This window comes from Podarcis liolepis (genome assembly GCF_965112155.1).
Source record: "Podarcis liolepis genome assembly, chromosome: W".
Lineage (NCBI taxonomy): Eukaryota > Metazoa > Chordata > Lepidosauria > Squamata > Lacertidae > Podarcis > Podarcis liolepis.
The window spans coordinates 19,587,898-19,602,612 of record NC_139568.1 but is presented as its reverse complement, the minus strand read 5'-3'; the positions used below and the strand labels follow the sequence as shown (position 1 = coordinate 19,602,612).

At 50.8% G+C, this 14,715-nt stretch overlaps 1 long non-coding RNA gene and 1 pseudogene across 2 annotated transcripts in view; one reads left to right on the top strand and one right to left on the bottom strand.

The window, feature by feature from the left end:
* LOC310697721 overlaps positions 1-14,715 on the top strand; it is a 126,935-nt gene that overhangs the window by 35,784 nt on the left and 76,436 nt on the right. The gene's annotated exons all lie outside the window — the stretch shown is intronic.
* Positions 1-14,715, bottom strand: part of LOC310697830 (E3 ubiquitin-protein ligase LRSAM1-like) — a 33,360-nt pseudogene that overhangs the window by 3,773 nt on the left and 14,872 nt on the right. Inside the window, exons 5-12 of the transcript XR_014530134.1 lie at positions 10,258-10,348; positions 9,646-9,797; positions 5,837-5,953; positions 5,235-5,266; positions 4,734-4,865; positions 3,854-3,898; positions 2,690-2,760; positions 1,352-1,451 (exon numbers count right to left, since the gene is read on the bottom strand). The product of XR_014530134.1 is annotated as an E3 ubiquitin-protein ligase LRSAM1-like (transcript). The remainder of the gene's footprint in view (positions 1-1,351; positions 1,452-2,689; positions 2,761-3,853; positions 3,899-4,733; positions 4,866-5,234; positions 5,267-5,836; positions 5,954-9,645; positions 9,798-10,257; positions 10,349-14,715) is intronic.

Here is a 14,715-nt window from a genome sequence, read left to right as displayed (position 1 = left end):
GAGAAGGTGAACCCAAGATCTCTGTTTAAGATAAAATTAGAACCATTAGCCATCTGTTTTGGAGTGAATAGGGCAATAGGGCAAAATGTGATCTGGTAATTAAGGTGCCTGGTCGAGGCAAATGTAAGATATATGGCTACTTGTCTGCCATTTATGGATAGAAGAAAATATAGCTCTTTGTCTCCCATAAAAGGTAATAGGAAATGGGTGTATCTTTTATGATTGGTTCTAGCAAACAGCCAATAGGAATTTCTTTCTTTTCTTTTTTTTAAAGAATGGCAAACTGCCACATGCAGCGCCTTACTTGGATGTGTCTGGAGTCTTGGAAGCTTGACTACCCTACGTTCTCCTACAAATGGACCTTGAGCTTGTTTGGAGGTTCTAGCAGGGGAGCGCAGCTATCGTATACCCTTGACCGAAGAACGGTACACTCCTTCTATCTGGGATGGTCGTCCTCTTCCACCGAGCGCGCAGCTTCGGGAGGGACGCACATGGAGCGGCGAGGGAGGAAGGGGACACCCGCCCAGCCAGCCAGACCAGCCGAACCAACCCCGGCGATCAATGGGGTGACAGATGTCGCAGCCAGATCGCCCTCACATCCAGCCAATAGGAATTTCAACCAGGCTGATTGGACAGAGGCAGCCAAAGGAGGAGCAAGGGGGCTGGGCTGAGGAAATATAAGTGCTGGCCATCAGGGCTGGAGTAGGCAGAGCTTTGGTATCCATATACCGCTGTGTCTCTCATTTATTTGTCTGACAAATAAATTATTATTTTAATTTCTCTATTGCTGCATTGAATATTTCATTCCAGCTAAGCGTTAACCACAAGCAGGGTGCTACAATCATGGTGTTTCGATTATGTCTGGTATGTTTTTATTCTCTCTACTTAACAATTACTGCTACTGACAAGTCCGACAGACTGCGGCCCTCAGAATCAAAATGTCTAAGCAACTGGTTGCTCCGCCTTTCCAGCCAGAGCAGCTAGCGAGGTGAAAGCAGGAACATTTCACCTCATGTATAAAACCTTTATCTCGTTAATCACAGCAATACACACACACAAATAAAAACAACAGCATCACCTCCCTTTCTACAAGTACAGTGTTGTGGACAGAAAGTCAGCCTGTGGGAGAAGAATCGGGATCAAATCACCCCTCAGCCACAAGGCTTGCTGGGTGAGCCTGAGCCACTCACTCTCAGACAAACCCACCTCACAGGATTGTTGTGAGGATAAAAAGTGGAAGGAAAGCACATTATGCTTCTTGAATGAAAGGTTAGATTTAAATAATAATAATAATAATAACATGGCCCCCTCCCCACAAAGCAGAGAAATGCCCCACTCTCTCTGGGAGTACCTGGAACAAGTCTGGTTGACAAGATCTTGCCGGCGTGACTCGTAAGCCACCTGCAGGAGCTTGTTCTTATAGGTCTTGGCCAGCATCTGCGGCATGGCTGCTGTGGAGGAAAGAAAATGCAGGACGTCAGGGCCCTGGAGTCTTCTCCTGAGCTTATAAGAGCCTGTTCAAAAACTGTCTCCTCCTGCACATTAGAATAGCACCAAAATTTTCCAGAGATCAGGAAGCAGCTCAGGAGGCTGGGGGGGGGGGTGTACAGGAGAGATCAAAGAGCAGAACTAGGGGTAGGTAGGTGTGATGGGATGATGAGCTGCTTGTGCGTAAAATAGTAGTCCCTCAGAGTTTGTTCAAGCCCACAAACTTCTGTCTGTGACAGAGCCCCTCAGACATGGCTGCTCTAGTCACTTGCAGATTCCGACAGTGGTTGCTTTCGGAATCGTTTCCAGCATAAAAGCTCCTTAACGGAAACACGTCTTCTGGACTCGCGGCGTGACAGTTTCCGGCGAGGAGTGGGTCTCCCTATGGGAGCTTCAGATACCCCCCCACTGTTCTCGCTGGACGTGTCCCTGAGCCCTCCCTCCTGCTCGCTTTCCCTCAGAGATCCACCTCTCCCCCTGCTGGTTCCTGCTTCAGCTGCTGAGTCTCTACCAGCGTCCGTGAGCCCTTCCACCACCTGTTCCTCCGATGGCAGTTCCCTGACAGTAGGGAAGCATTGTTTCTGCTTCTTGGGAAGGAGGAACCAAAATGTCAGTGCCTTTGTTGTTGATGGGGGAAGAAATACAGAGTGCATAAATCTCAATGGTGAAAAACCCTGGAGAGTTTTTGGGGATTCGTGCAGAATTTTGCGGGCCACGTTCTCGCTTAAGATTGGATCGAAAGCATCCTAACAACCTCTTCCATGCACTAAGCCAGGGGTGGGGAACCTCAGGCCCCAGGGGGCTAAATGTAGCATCCCAGGTTTCTCTGTCTGGTCCCCAGAATCCTCTCCAAGACACAATGCCTTACTCTGGCCCTCTTCAAGGGCTTTTGCCTGGCTGAATTCTAAAAATACCTCGTTTGTCACGATGGAAGACAGAGAGGAGGTGTGTTTGTGCATGTGTATGTAAAAAATAGGCTATGGTACAAATGGAAAAATTTACATTTGTTGTCCCACCCACTTTAGCTTCTGGCCCCACCCACCCTGGCATGTGGCCCCCAGATGGCTGCCCAGAAGAGAATGCAGCCCTTGAGTGGGAAAATATACCACATTCTTTCTGTAGAAATCAACATAGCCAGGAGAAGCAGTTCTATGCCTGGGGTGTAAAGGGTCCCACCCAGAACTCCCACAGCCACACTCACAGGCCACTTCCTTCCTGCGCAGCTGCTCATCCTCCTCCTGAGTAATGGCCATCAGCTGCTCCATCCGGATCCTGGCAGGGGAAAAGGGAGAGATTCAGCCACTGCATGCCCTTCCCTCAACTGTCAGCCAATGGCAAGGCCTGCCCTGCCTCTTTCATTGTTTAGATTAGATTGAAGGCTCATCAAACCTAGTGTTCCAGTTTCCAGCAGGGGGCAGCTGGAAGCCTCTGGGAAGCCTGGGCATGAAAACAGCGGTCACCTCACATTTTTATGCATAGCATGTGGAATTTTTCAATAGGATAAGACAAACTCTTGGATGAAAAGATGATAGGAACTGAGGAAGCCACCTTACGCCAAGTCAAACCATCGGTGCATCTAGCTCACCATTGCCTACACTGACTGACGACGACTCTCCAGGGTTTCTGAAATATACTCAGAGTCGCAAAGTGATTTCATGCTCTTTATTCAGCTCATAGTGGTGAGGAGGAATGAATGAAAGTCCCCTCACAGTATCTGCTTTATATACATTATTTACACAATGGGCTGCACATGATTGGCTAATTCCGGAATTCTACTGTAAGCCAATCAGGTTGTGGATTCACTTCAATCTGGAGCAGGATTGGGTGGTTCCTGCCAACCAATCATACTGCTGCATTGTTCCAGGACCAATCAGACTGCTGCATTCTGAATCCTATTGTTCTAGGACTAATCAGACTGCTGCAATTTGGATCCTATTGTTCTCAGTACATAACAGTTTCTGAGAGGGAACTTTTTCCAACCCCACCTAGAGATGCCAAGGATGGTACCTGGGACCTTCTGCATGTAAAACAGGTGTTCTACCACTGAGCTATGGCCTTTCCCCAGTGGCGATCAATGGCTACAAGCTACAATGGAGGCAGCATGCCTCTGAATGCCAGGTGCTGGGAACCAAGTGCAGAGAGTTTCTGGTGGTGGTCAGAAGATGCATCTGGTCAGTCAATGTGAGAACAAGATGCTGAACTAGACCGCCCATTGTCCTGACCCAGGCAACACTTTTTTATGTTCTCACGCAAAGGCATCATCCTCCCCACTCCTTACCCAGCCAAGAGCATCTGGGACACTCACCAGTCATTCTCCAGAGATTTGAGAATCTCAGAGCTCTGCAAGAGCATCTGGGACACTCACCAGTCATTCTCCAGAGATTTGAGAATCTCAGAGCTCTGCTTTTGCCTAGAAAGAAAGCAAGGAGGGGAAAAAACGCCAGACGGCATTATTAGTCCTTGTTCAGTTCTAAGAGGAAGGGGGGAGCTCATGCAACCACCTGTCAGTCCAGCATGGAGTGGAACCTATATAAAGTCCTATATAAACTCTCCACCTGAACAAAATCATGGCTGAAGCAACAGGATGAAGGATCTTGGTAAAAGATAGCAAGAGAAAAATTAATTCTGCTATGAAGGGTCTGGCGTTTCCAGACCATGACACTTGGGATTTGCTTTCAAAGGAAAAATCCTGGACGAATTTTGGTAACATCAGGGATGTCCTGACAGGGCTATTCCTGTTTGACCTCTTAAATTGAGAGCTGAGAACCTCAGACCCAGGGGCTGAATTTGGCCCTCCAAGCCTCTCTGCCTGGTCTTTGGAACTCTCCCCAGCCAACCCCCTTGCCAGTCCTACTTAAATTCTTGAGTGTTTTTGTCTGGCTGGGATGTGCCCCTGAACTCTGATAATGCCTCTTGGTTGACTAGATGGGAGGATAGACAGCTGTGTGAGAGAGTTCCAATATATAATTTGCATGTGATGCTCCACCTATTTTATCCTCTGGCCCCGTAAACCACTGGCAAGTGGCCCCTGGAAACCTTCCCAGAAGGAAACATGATCCTTCAGTTAAATTTGTTCCCCAACCCTAACTGAACTCCTTGTCTGGAGTCACACCATCAGATCTGAAAATCCAGCCCAGGTGTCTTTGAGCCTTGGTGCAATAAACCCAGCCTGGGAGTGAAAACAGTCAAGAGTTGCAAGCATAGCTCCCTAGCTCCTGTGACTGTTGCTCAACACCACCTCTGACCTCTGGTTCTCTTCCAGCAGGTTCTTGATCCGGCTGGAGACCCCTTGCTCCATCTGCTTCAGCTGCTTCAGCTGCTCCAACAGCTTCATGCATTCTTCTCCTAGGCACTCCTGGTGCCGGGTGTCGGAATCTCTGCTCGACCGAGCTGATAAAGCTCATCTGCCTCCGGCCGAGTCCTTCGGAATCACCTCCGATGTGATTAACGACCTGAGCCTTTGATGAGGCCTCAGGCACATTCCCATTACACAGAGAATCAAAGCAGCACGCGGAAATGATGAGATTTATGGCTACATTGCAAAAGGTTCTATTATCCTAACTATGCAAACAAAAAAAACCCACATCCTCTCTCTGTGAGAGCAGAGCGCAACTGAAACAAAGGAACAGGAAACCAGTAACGTCACATCCGTCTCCCGTGAGACTTCCAACAGTATGGAATGTGTGGAATGTAAACAGAGTCTTGTGACTCCAAAGCACTGCTCAGTGGCAAACAGAAACTAACACCATGTCAGGCCCTGCTCCAGCCTCACCTGCTCCTGCAAGCAGAGAGAACAGCATCAAAGGACCGTTTCCTTGATCTCCAGGACAGCCTTATCTCCCACAGAGGCCTCCCTGGACCTTGCGACTTGAGGGTAAGCCTACATCTGGATTCCTCAGAATGGCACATTTTCCCAACCACAATAAGCAAACGTATGAACCTCTCTCATGGGCAGTGGAGGCTGGTCCATCGGGGTGAATGGGGCACTGCCTCCCCAGCCTACCCTCCTACTTGCAACCAGTTCAGCGGGTGGCAGCACCACCCGCCAGCTTCTTCCTTTTTAGTCTCTGGGTGGCCCCTTGCAGAACTCAGCAGTGAGAATGAGGACAAAAGTACTTAGCAGTCTCTACCTGTCATTGCCTCTGGCACCATCTACTGCTGGGCTCCCAGGCCTTCTGCCCTACCAGTCCCAATGGGCGTCAGTCATCACTGCCTACAGGGCAATTATCAATCCATCCTAGGATGACCTATTTCATTTTCTTTTACTTAGAAATATTTTTGAGCAGCTTAACCACGGAGCAACAGGAGGGTCCGGGGTGGTGGTGGAAAAGGGAGACAGACAAGATACCTCCTTCATGCTCTGGAGGATCTCCCCTTTCTGGGCGTGGCTCTGGTGCATGAGCTGGGCTTGACCGCGCTGCTCAAGATCCAACCAGTGCTCAAACTTCAGCTTCTCCTGCATCTTCTACTACTGGGAAGGACCAGCAAAGAGCCTCATCAGCACACACATTCAAGCATGTGAACATACTGTGGCTTGTAGAAGGCCTCTCCTTCCTCAGGCTAATTCCATCCGGCCTAGGGGGCGGGGCCCAGGCTCACCTTCGCCACAGCTTTAAGAGGCCTCATTGAGGCCTGGGACATTGCTGCTGCTGCATCGTGAGTGTTGGAGAAGGCCTCTCCCTCCTCAGGCTAATTCCATCCGGCCTAGGGGGCGGGGCCCAGGCTCACCTTCGCCACAGCTTTAAGAGGCCTCATTGGGGTCTGGGACATCGCTGCTGCTGCATCGTGAGTGTTGAAGAAGGCCTCTCCCTCCTCAGGCTAATTCCATCCGGCCTAGGGGGCGGGGCCCAGGCTCACCTTCGCCACAGCTTTAAGAGGCCTCATTGGGGTCTGGGACATCGCTGCTGCTGCATCGTGAGTGTTGAAGAAGGCCTCTCCCTCCTCAGGCTAATTCCATCCGGCCCAGGGGGCGGGGCCCAGGCTCACCTCCGTAATAGCTTTAAGGACACTGGTGCTGCTGCAGCAAATGTTGAAGATGTTTATATATATATTAAGGTGTTTTAAAGGTGTTTTTATTGTTTACTTTGTTGTACCACTGTGAATGGTGGTTTTTATCTATGTATTTTTGTTTGTTCCGTCTTGTTTTGTTTTTGGGGTTGGACATCGAGTGGGGTGGGGATTGGTTTTGTTTGGGCATAATTGTTTTGGTTGTTTTGTTTTTAATTTGTAAATGGAGGTTAGTATGAGGCTTGGGATTGCTACCGTGGAGGGGCGAGGGAGGTATGGCGGTGGGGGCAGATGTTATAGGCGAAGGGGATCGAGATACGGATATGCTCGTACCCCTTCCAATCTGCGCCCCATCCCGAGAGACGAGGGTAGGGTGAGCAAGGATTACTCGCCTCCTTCACTGGTGTTGTGCAATGCCAGGTCTATAGGCAACAAAACCGCTACCCTGTGAGATTTCTTTACCTCGCAGGGGGTTGACCTGGCTTGTGTGACGGAGACCTGGGTGCGCGAAGGGGTAACTGTTACCTTACGAGAGATGGCGCCCCCGGGTTTCTCCGTCCTCCGCCAGTCACGGACTGTGGGCCGGGGGGGAGGGGTGGCAGTATTAATCCGGGAAGATTGTTCTTTCAGGGCTCTACCATCGCCATCGATCCCCGGCATTGAATGTGTTGGCCTAGTGTGGGGCTCCGAGGAGAGCTTGGCTGTCTGGCTGGTGTACCGGCCACCTAGCGCACCAGCAGCCACCCTGTCAGGCCTGCTGGAGGCGGTGGCCGGCTGGGCCTTGGAGTTCCCTAACCTATTGGTATTGGGAGACTTCAACTTCCACGCTGATGCCACTCCCCCCTCACAGGCTCTGGACCTGGTGTCTTCCATGGCGACACTAGGGCTCTCCCAGTTTGTTTCGGGCCCCACACATCAAGCAGGCCACACGCTGGATTTGATCTTTGGCGCCGGTATAGATGTGATCATGTCTCCTTCGATGAAGGTGCCATGGTCTGATCACTACGCTCTGAAAGCCAGGATTGACTTTCCACCCCCACCCAGCTTAGGTGGCGAGCCGATTTGGGCTCGCCCGCAGAGGCTGATGGACCCTGATAGATTCCGTCAAGCCTTGCAGGACCTTGCTCCCCCTGGCGACTCATTGACTGAGCTTGTTGAGGGCTGGAATACCCAGCTCCTGGCAGCCATCGATGAGATCGCACCTAAACGCCCTCTGCGACCCCGCAGAAACCGGGCTCCCTGGTTTACCGAGGAGCTTCGGAAAATGAAGCAGGACCTCAGACGGCTAGAGCGAGTATGGCGGGGTGCCCGTGACGGAGCCTCAAGAACATCTTATAGGGTTTTTATGAAAACCTATGAGATGGCAGTGAAGGCCGCTAAGAAGTCTTACTTCTCGGCCTCCATTGCATCCGCTAGCTCTCGCCCGGCGCAATTATTTAGTATAATTCGGTCTTTAACGTCCCTTGAAGGACAGCCAAATTTAAATAACAATCTGACACACAGCTGTGAGGCATTTGCGAGCTTTTTTGCGGAGAAGGTCCTGTTGCTCCGCCATGACCTCCCTGCCAATTTGGATACAATAAAGGAACTGGAGGCCCCTCGACTGTCCTCGGGTCCAGTATTGGACCACTTTGACCGGATATCTCCAGCCGATGTGGACAGATTCATCCAAGCTGGAAAGCCCACCACCTGTCCTCTTGACCCGTGCCCGTCCTGGCTGATTAGAGTGTGTCCAGACGAGGTGCGGGCCCCCCTGGGGGATATCATCAATTTGTCCCTTGGCACCGGGATATTCCCAGGGGAACTGAAGGAGGCGGTGGTGCGTCCGCTCTTAAAGAAAACATCATTAGATCCCTCAGATCTATCCAATTACCGCCCGGTCTCGAATCTTCCATTCCTGGGTAAGGTGATTGAGAGAGCGGTTGCTGAACAGCTTGGTAGGTTTCTGGATGAAACATCTGCTTTGGATCCATTCCAGTCCTGCTTCCGCGCTGGTCATGGGACCGAGACGGCTCTGGTCGCCCTAACAGATGATCTCCGTAGGCAGCTGGATCGAGGCGGGTCGGGGCTGCTGATTCTTCTAGATCTGTCAGCAGCCTTTGACATGGTCGATCACGATCTCCTGGACCACCGCCTTGCCGACGTGGGGATCCAGGGCACAGTCCTTCAATGGCTGCCCTCGTTTCTCTCTGGTCGGGGACAGAGGGTGGCGCTTGGGGGGGAATTGTCATCGTGCCACTCCTTGGTGTGTGGAGTGCCTCAGGGTGTGATTCTCTCCCCGATGCTTTTTAACATCTTTATGCGCCCCCTCGCCCAGCTTGTCCGGAGTTTTGGGCTGGGTTCCCATCAGTATGCCGATGACACCCAACTCTATCTGTTGATGGATGGCCATCCTGACTCGGCCCCAGACACACTGACCAGATGTCTGGAAGCTGTGGCTGGATGGTTACGTGGGAGCCGGTTGAAGTTAAATCCTTCGAAGACAGAGGTCCTCTGGCTGGGGCGGGACGATATGGGATTGAGGGGACAACTCCCATCTCTTGCGGGGGTGCAATTAGTGCCAGCACCGTCCGTTAAGAGTTTGGGTGTAATCTTCGATACCTCCCTCTCTATGGAGGCGCAGATTACAGGTATAACAAAGGTATAACAGAGTCTCAAAGCAGCTAACATTCTCCTTTCTCTTCCTCCCCCACAACAAACACTCTGTGAGGTGAGTGGGGCTGAGAGACTTCAGAGAAGTGTGACTGGCCCAAGGTCACCCAGCAGCTGCATGTGGAGGAGCAGGGACCCGAACCCGGTTCACCAGATTATGAGTCCACTGCTCTTAACCACTACACCACACTGGCTCTCACAAAAGGAGCCTGGGTTTAACTGGGTTTAACACAACCCACCCACTCATTCATACAAACAAACACAGACACACACATACACACACACACACACACACCACCTCTCACAGTTCAGGGGAGCCAGTGACCATTGTTAGGTTGCATGTAAGGCACGGCTGGGAAATCTGTGGCCCTCCAGAGGCTGTTAGGATGCCAAACTCCCATCAGCCCCTGCAGCTGGCATGGCCAGTTGGTCAAGGGCAATGGGAATCCAGCAACATCTAGAGGGTAACACGCTCCCCATCCCTGACTTGAAGACCACTGCCTGCTTTTCAGCAACTACCTGCCACTCAGCCTCATTCTCCACATATTTCATGACCATCCTGCCGACTCCGTCCACTGAAGTCTCACCTCCGTCACGTTCCAACACTGGGAGTAAATACTGGGAGGGAGGATTGTACTCTATTCCTAATTCTGGGAGAAACCGGAAGACAGCACGGGCAGGTCAGTTATTGGCAGGGCTCAGGCATCACATACCTAAGTGTGATGCACTGGGCAGAGCGCTTAAAAATGAGTCAGGGAGACTTGAGCCCTGCTTGGCCACCAAACGCATCAAGGTGGCTCTAGAATTCAGCAAGCATGTTTTCATAGGAAGTGGCCTTATACTGAGCCAGACCATTGTGGTCCATGTAGCTCAGGGCCATCTGCACTGGCTAGCAGCCCCTCTTCTCAATTCCAGACAAGGTTCTCTTCCAGCCCTGCATGAAGATGCTGGGCATTGAAGCTGGGACCTTCTGCATGCAAGGCAGATGCACTCCGATTGAGCTACAGCCCCTCCCTAGGCCCTTCATTCCAGGAGAGGAAAGAGTCTCAGAGGTATCAAGCACTCAGAGGTATCAAGCACTGCACTAGGCAGGCCCTCTGCTCTGCTCACCTCCACACAGAAACTGCTGGATGCCCTCTGTGCCAGCGCTGCAGATGTCATTGGACGGGTAGGACATGGACGAGGCATCTAGGGTCAGTGTCTGCAGAACAGACAGAAATATAATTATTTTAGAATGTAAGAGGAGCCTGGCTACTGGATCAAGGCCCATCAAGCCCAGCATCCTGTTCTCACAGTGGCCAACCAGATGCCCCTATGGGAAGACCACAAGCAGCACCCAAGTGCAACAGAAACACTCCCAAATTCTAGCAGTATGAGAGAGGGAGGAAACCACTTTCTCTGCATCATGCATAATCTTACAGGTGAAACTCAGAAAATTAGAATATCATGGAAAAGTTCATTTATTTCAGTAATTCAACTTAAAAGATGAAACTAATATATGAGATAGACTCATGACATGCAAAGCGAGATATGTCAAGCCTTTATTTGTTATAATTGTGATATTATGGCACACAGCTGATGAAAACCCCAAATTAACAATCTCAGAAAATTAGAATATTAAATCAAATCAGCAAAACAAGGACTGCAAATAGAGCAATATTGGACCTATGAGAAGTAGAAGCATGCATATGTACTCAGTACTTGGTTTGGGCACCTTTTGCATCAATTACTGCCTCAATGCGGCGTGGCATGGATGCTATCAGCCTGTGGCACTGCTGAGGTGCTATGGAAGACCAGGATGCTTCAATAGCAGCCTTTAGCTCTTCTGCATTGCTCGGTTTCATGTCTCTCATCTTTCTCTTGGCAATGCCCCATAGATTCTCTATGGGGTTCAGGTCAGGCGAGTTTGCTGGCCAATCAAGCACAGTAATTCCATGAGCACTGAACCAGGTTTTGGTACTTTTGGCAGTGTGGGCAGGTGCCAATTCCTGCTGGAAAATGAAGTCAGCATCCCCATAAAGCTCGTCTGCAGAAGGAAGCATGAAGTTCTTCAAAATCTCCTGGTAGACGGCTGCGTTGACCCTGGACTTAATGAAGCACAGTGGACCAACACCAGCTGATGGCATGGATCCACAAATCTTCACTTCACACTGGACTTCAAGCATCTGGCATTGTGTGCCTCCCCATTCTTCCTCCAGACTCTGGGTCCTTGGTTTCCAAATGAGATGCAAAAGTTGCTCTCATCAGAAAAGAGGACTTGGAACCACTGAGCAACAGCCCAGTTCTTTTTTTCCCTTTAGCCCAGGCAAGATGCTTCTGACGTCGTTTCTTGTTCAGGAGCGGCTTGACAAGAAGAATATGACATTTGAAGGCCATCTCCAGGATCCGTCTGTGTGTGATAGCTCTTGATGCACTAACTCCAGCCTCAGTCCACTCCTTGTGAAAGCCCCCAACATGTTTGAATGGTCTTTTCCTGACAATCCTCTCCAGGCTGTGATCATCCCTGCTGCTTGTGCACCTTTTTCTTCCACACTTTCCCCTTCTGCATAACTTTCCATTAATGTGCTTCGATACAGCACTTTGGGAACATCCAACTTCTTATGCAATTACCGTTTGAGGCTTTCCCTCCTTATGGAGGGTCTCAATGATGGCTTTCTGCACAACTGTCAGGTCAGCAGCCTTCCCCATGATTGTGCTTCCTACTGAACCCATTGCAGGTGTTATGGATTAAATAGTTACTGCACCTTTTCACAATATTCTAATTTTCTGAGATTGTTAATTTGGGGTTTTTATCAGCTGTACCCCATAATCGTCACAATTATAACAAATAAAGGCTTGACATATCTCGCTTTGTATGTCATGAGTCCATCTCATATATTAGTTTCACCTTTTAAGTTGAATTACTGAAATAAATGAACTTTCCACGATATTCTAATTTTTCGAGTTTCACCTGTATATACCCCTATCATGTCCCCATCCTGACATTTACCTGTCTTTCCTCTAACTAAAAAGGCCCAAACATTGTAACCTTCTCTCACAGGGGAGTTGCTCCATCCCTTTTATCCTCCTAGCTGCTAATTTCTGAACCTTTTCTAGCCCTGCAAAATTCCTTTTGAGGTGGACAAAAAAGTTCTTTTGAAATGCATTTTAACATCATCCAAAATGCCTTCCTTGAAACAGATCCCAGGATGGCTCACAATAATGATGATGAAATGCAATGAAAGGAAAAATATAATCTGTTATGTACAATAGGATCCAAACTGCAGCAGTCTGATTGGTCCTAGAACAATAGGATCCAAATTGCAGCAGTCTGATTGGTCCTAGAACAATAGGATTCAGAATGCAGCAGTCTGATTGGTCCAAGAACAATGCAGCAGTATGATTGGTTGGCAGGAACCACCCAATCCTGCTCCAGATATAAGTGAATCCACAACCTGATTGGCTTACAGTAGAATTCCAGAATTAACCAATCATGTGCAGCCCATTGTGTAAATAATGTATATAAAGCAGAGACTTTGAGGGGACTTTCATTCATTCCCTCCTCACCACTATGAGCTGAATAAAGAGCATGAAATCACTTTGCGACTCTGAGTATATTTCATTGGCGACGAAGGTGGGATCCCGCTGAGCTGACTGCCACACACAGCACCGCAGCACCGCCACCTGCCGCACCGCTGCCTCGCACCGTGTATCCAGGCTTCAGCTCCGGGACACAAGGAACTCAGAATGGCAACCGGCAGCAGCTTCTCGCCGTTCAACCCAGCATCTGGAGACTGGGAAGCGTACGCCTCCCGTTTCACCTTCCTTCTAGAAGCCAAAGGGATCACCGATGAAGATGACGCCAAGAAGAGGGCGATATTCTTCAGCATCTGCGGAGAGGAGACATTTGAAATCGCCCGGGCTCTCCTTGCACCTGAAGACGTCGCTACTGTTCCATACAAAACAATAATGGAACAGCTGAAGGGGCACTTTTCGCCACAGCCCTCAGTGGTGGCTCGTCGAAATGCCTTCTACGCAAAGCGGCAAGCCCCTGGGGAAACCATAACTGGGTTTGTGACCTCTCTCCGCCAAGCTGCCCGGTTCTGCAACTTCTCAGAGCTGGAGAACATGCTTCGTGACCGCCTCGTCGGTGGCCTGAAGGATGAGAAGCTGCAACGACGCCTCTACGCCAAGAAGGACCTAACGTTCCAGGTCGCTCTGGAGGAGGCCCTGGCAACGGAAGCTGCCAAGAGGTCAACGCAAGAGGCACGGCCGAGCCTGCCACCCCAACCGAGGGTCCACCATGAAGACCTCACCGATGACTCAGGATCTGACAGGGAGGAGGTGCACCGAGTACAGCAGCGCACTCAAGCAGCCCACATACCACAGCGGCCTCGACGAGAAGGAGGGAACTGCGCAAGCTGCAGGGAAAGTCACGAGAGGAGGACCTGCCGTTTCCGCAACGCAGAGTGCAGGCAGTGCAGAAAATTGGGACACATCGCCCGGGTGTGTCGAGCTCGGCCCACCCGACGCCAGGCATCAGATGACCAATCCAAGAGCCCCAGGTCCCGGGGCCCAACGCACCAAGGCAACTCTACGGAGCTCACGGACCTCCAGGTATACCAGTTGCCCCACCCCAACGTAGAGAAAATTTATGTAGAGGTACAGATAGAGGGGGCCCCATGCCGCATGGAGCTTGACACGGGTTCAACTCTATCCATAATCTCGGCAAGGACCTTAAGGAAACTGTGTCCTACTGGGGGTCCCAAACTCAGGCCGGCCCCATTCACCCTCCGGGACTTCCAGAAACGTAAGGTCCCCACAATGGGGGTGGGGACCTTCAGGGTGCAATACCGAGGGCGGACGCGGCAACTGGACTTGCTCGTGGTCAAGGGCCCCTACATTAGCTTACTGGGATTGGCATGGTTTGGACCACTGGGGCTAGCTGTCACCGGGGTGAACCACACTAGCTTACAAGTGGACGTGGACGCCATCTGCAAGGAATTTCCAGGGGTTTTCGATGGAAAATTGGGACAGTATACGGGCCCCCCCATTGCTCTACAGCTTGACCCCGCAGTACGACCGGTCAGGCTCAAGGCCCGCCGGGTCCCGTTCGCCCTGAAACCCCGTATAGACGAGGAATTGGACCGGCTCGTGGAGCAAGGAGTGCTGGAGCCGGTGCCTAATGCCCCCTGGGAAACCCCAATCGTCACACCCGTCAAGCCCAATGGTTCGGTCCGCATCTGCGCAGACTACAAATGTACCATAAACAAGGCCCTCACGGCCCATGCATACCCAGTGCCAGTGGTCAGCCATGTCCTTGCCACCCTGGCTGGGTCGAAAATTTTTGGCAAGCTGGACTTGGCCCAAGCATATCAACAGCTGCCAGTAGATGAGGCCACAGCAGAGGCACAGACGATTGTGACGCACAGAGGAGCGTTCAGGGTAAAGCGGCTGCAATTCGGTGTCAGCGTGGCACCAGGCATATTCCAGAATCTAATGGACTCGCTCCTTAAAGGGATTCCTGGTGTCACCCCCTTCTTCGATGATGTGTTGATTGCCGGGCCCACACCAGAGGAGTTTGAGGAC